This window comes from Aegilops tauschii, chromosome 1, assembly GCF_002575655.3.
Source record: "Aegilops tauschii subsp. strangulata cultivar AL8/78 chromosome 1, Aet v6.0, whole genome shotgun sequence".
Lineage (NCBI taxonomy): Eukaryota > Viridiplantae > Streptophyta > Magnoliopsida > Poales > Poaceae > Aegilops > Aegilops tauschii.
In genome coordinates this window covers 293,230,018-293,233,938 of record NC_053035.3, presented here as the reverse complement: position 1 = coordinate 293,233,938, position 3,921 = coordinate 293,230,018, and positions in this window count along the sequence as shown.

Sequence of the window (3,921 nt, the reverse complement as noted above, 5' to 3'; positions counted from 1 at the left end):
AATGAAACAGAAAAGTTCCAGGGTTTTAACTGAGAAAACAGAAAACGCTTCGGCTGGGAATGCGCAAGCGCAAGGGAGGAAATGTATTTTGCCCGAAGGCGCCAACAGAAAACGGTTCGTGAATAAAAGAACAGAGGCTGACACGCGGGGTCCACATGTCAGGTTTGAAAAGCTCGCCGGCGCCCGAAGACTGCGGTGGACGCCGGCGTCGAACCACGGCGAGTTAGGAGAAACGGAGGGTACCAAGAGCTTCAGCGTCCTCTTCCGCATCGGTGGGTGGTGGACTCGTCCAACGGGGAGCACCACGTCGACGGCGACACTTTCTCCGGCGGACGGCGGCTCGGGTGAGGATGGGGAACTCCGGTGGAGGGCTGCAAGCTTCAAATTGAAGTGGGGGTCAGAAAGAGGGATGCATGGTGAAGCTACTGGCAAGAGAATGGAGGCGGAGGAGCACACACGGGGGCGAATCGGGCTGGATCCCGTGGCGGGTCGCGGCGGCCGGAGTCGAGGAAGGAGACCTCCTCGGGGCTCTTCCAGTGGCTAGGCGTGCTCTAGGGGGAGTGCAGGGCTGGTGGGTGCTCGAGTTGAAGCTCGGGGCCCCTATTTATAGGCAGATCGACGGGATGGCCGTGAATGGTGAATCTCCGGCGAGCGATTACGGCGGAGCAGTGGGTTGGCAGGGGGTTTGAGCGGTCGGGCAGCATCAGTGGATGTTACTGGACTCGATTTGCAGCTAAACGGGGTCGGTCTTGGCGTAATGGCGTCGGTCCATGGTGAGGTGACCGCACGGGCTCAACGGTGGCAGAGAGCGCGCTCCGCGCCCTGCGGTTCACGACGAGAGCGGCAGCGCGTTCGCGGGAGTGGAAGGCCACGCGGCGAGCTCCGGTGGTTTGGGCGGCGCTGGGTGGCGTCGTCGGCGCCGTGTCTCCCGCTGGCGCCCGCAAAGCCGCCGCCGGCGTTGGTCACGGGGTGGCGCACCTTCTGCTGCTCGTCGCCGACGCCCGCAAGGTGCCAGGCACTCGTGCGGTGCAGGAACAAGGGGGCGAGGACGAGGAGCAAGGCGACGCGGTGGCACTGGCGAGATCGATGTCCATCTCTGAAGAAAACGAAAGTGAGCACTGAACTGAATCTCTGAACTTTCTGAACTTTGACAAAGATAGTGCACTGCAGGTGCTCGACAGAAGGTTTTGTCTATGAGATAAAATTTTCTGGAGCTGTAACTTGGTGAGATGATCACTCAAAGCATCCAAGGGCTGCCTGAATTTACTTGGAATTTTTGGAGAAGGTTTTGAATGAATTTCACCAAATTTGCCAAATCTGGTCCAAACTTGCAGCAGGTGTAGTTTGAAATTTTTGAACTGAAGACTAGTGGATCTTCATGGTTCCAGGTTGAGGGTTCAAAGGACTAGGAGGGGAAAGAAGTTTGGTGGTAAAAGTCCAAACAGAAAAGGGAGTTCCTTTGTAAATCCCCAAGTGGTAGAATAGAAGGCAGAAATTTGTTTGAATGAAATTTGAATGGGAATAATCACATGGGGAGGTTCAACTTGCTGGATTAGGTGTAAAACATGATCCAAAGGTGAGGGAAGGATTTGGGGAGAGGATTTGCACAAATGTCATGGTAAGAAGGGAAAGTTGAAAGTGGTGAAAGACTTTCCAAAAGCCATAGTGCAAATTTAAAAAGATTTTCAGAAGTTATTTTCCCAAATGAAAAACATTTTGTCTTGAGTCCAAATGAAAAGTAAGAACTCCCAAGACCAAAGGCAGATCTTGGGTGAATCCAAACAAAACTTTTGCCATAAGGAAAAATATATGAGAGGGAGAGTTCTTTTAAAGAAAAATTTAAATTGCTCCCCTCAAGTAAAAATAGAAATCTTTTTTGAAAAATCCAAATAAAAACTTGGGTGTCACAATACGCTGTGGGCCGGATGACCAAGAGTCGTCGCGGCAAGCTCTACATCGACGATGCAAGCTGGGGCCCCGACGCCGGCTCAATCGAGTACGGGCATCGGGTCCCCTTCGGTGGAATCCATGTTTTCATTGGCAAGATTGGCGAGCCAGGCCCTGAGCCGGACCTCTGCACCGACCCCATCGAGATGGCTCAGCGTGCAAGACCCGCCCGGACTCTGCCTGCTTTGAAGCGTGCTTTCGTGGGATGCGTCCATGGAGGACTCTCTGAAGGATCTTGCGATGAGACGGCCGCTCGCTCTGACGGCGGGTTGTCCACAGACGAGACCAACTCGTTATATCAACTTCAAGATGGCAGGCTCAGGGGCGGCTCCGATGGCGACAGTTTTCCGGACCCCTTTGAGCCGCCCAGCCGGGTCGGGATCTTCATGGCCGGTGCACAAACTGTTCAAAACCCCGCAGCTGGGGCAGGAGGCCCCGCGCACTCGCCGGCTCAGGCGCTGATGGATCTCACAGATAAGATGACAGCCCTGTTAACTGCTACGGTCGTCCCAGCGGATCAAGCTCAGCATGATGAGGAGGTGGCGCAGTTAAAGCTGGATATAGAGAGAGCCAAGGAAGATCTAGCAGCGGAAGGGATCAGGATGGCTGCAGAGCGGGCAGCTCTCGACGCCCAGACTTAGCTGATTCAGGCGCAGTCTTTCCGGCTCACGATGGATCAGAACGCATCCAATGAGATCATGAGAAGGAGGCATCAGAAGGCTCAATCTCGACTCCCTCCGGTTTACGATCCTTGAAACCTTTTCAACACGCCTGGTGCAGGGCCCAGTAACCCGCCAGAGATCACAGCACCCGGGGCTGGAACGCCGCTTCAGCCGCAAGTGATGGGGCCTCCCCGTGTGAACACTACCCCGCCTCAGTACGTGCCAATACCATCGGGTCATTATGCCAACCCGTTGAAAAACATGGTCGCCGCGGCGGCGCGACTGGCGGCTCTCCCAATCGATGGCGACTCTCCAACGGCGGTCGAAACCCGCCGGGTCAGAGAACTTCTTCAGACGGCTCTGGCGCAATAGGAGGCATATTCATATAGCCGGGACAGGATTCATTCAACCCCTCATCCAGGCTAGAGCCCAAGTTATAGCAGACACATGGTTTCAGCGACCGGCTCAAGCAACGTCCGGCGCCGTGACTTGCCAGCGGGCCATGGCCCGGGTCATAACGGAGCCTTTAACGCGGTAGACCAAGACAGAGCACGGCAAGAGGCGGAGTAGGCGCCTCAGTTAACAGCTTGCCAGCCCCTCCCGGTTTATCTGACGGCTTCTATAGAGGCGGGTATACCTACGAGGACCGGAGGTGTCCCTTGTCTGGTGCCGGCTCTCCGTAATGAACGTCTGCCCAAGGATTTCAAAGGACCTAGGAAGGTACCTAATTATACGGCTGATTTAGAACCTGGAGCATGGATCGAGAGCTACGAGATGGCTATGGAGTTGCTAGAGGTCAGCGAAGCGGCAATGGCCAAATACTTCACCATGATGTTCGATGGAACTGCCCGCACTTGGTTGAAAGGACTGCCGCCTAATTCTATCGGGTCATGGGCAGAGCTAAAAGCCCGGTTCATCCAAAACTTCAAAGATACATGTAGGCAATCTATGTCAATTGTGGATTTGACTAACTGCAAGCAGCAGGAGGGTGAGTCTACAACCCATTGGGTTCGCCGGGTCAAAGAGATAATACATTCGTCTGATAAGATGGATGCCGGCTCTGCAGTTTTAATGTTGGAGCAAAATTGTCGTTTTGCGCCCCTAAAGATGAAGCTTGGGCGGCTCAAGCGCGATTGCAATGATATGGGTACGCTGATGGCGGCTCTGGTCAAGTACGCCGACTCGGATAGTACCAAGGATCCCGCGTCGGATGATGAAAGGACAGGGAAGGGAAAGAAGAACGGCAATGGCAAGGGCCCTCAGCATAACCTGGCGAACCAGGGAGGTAACAAGCGTAAGGATGATGGCAGTA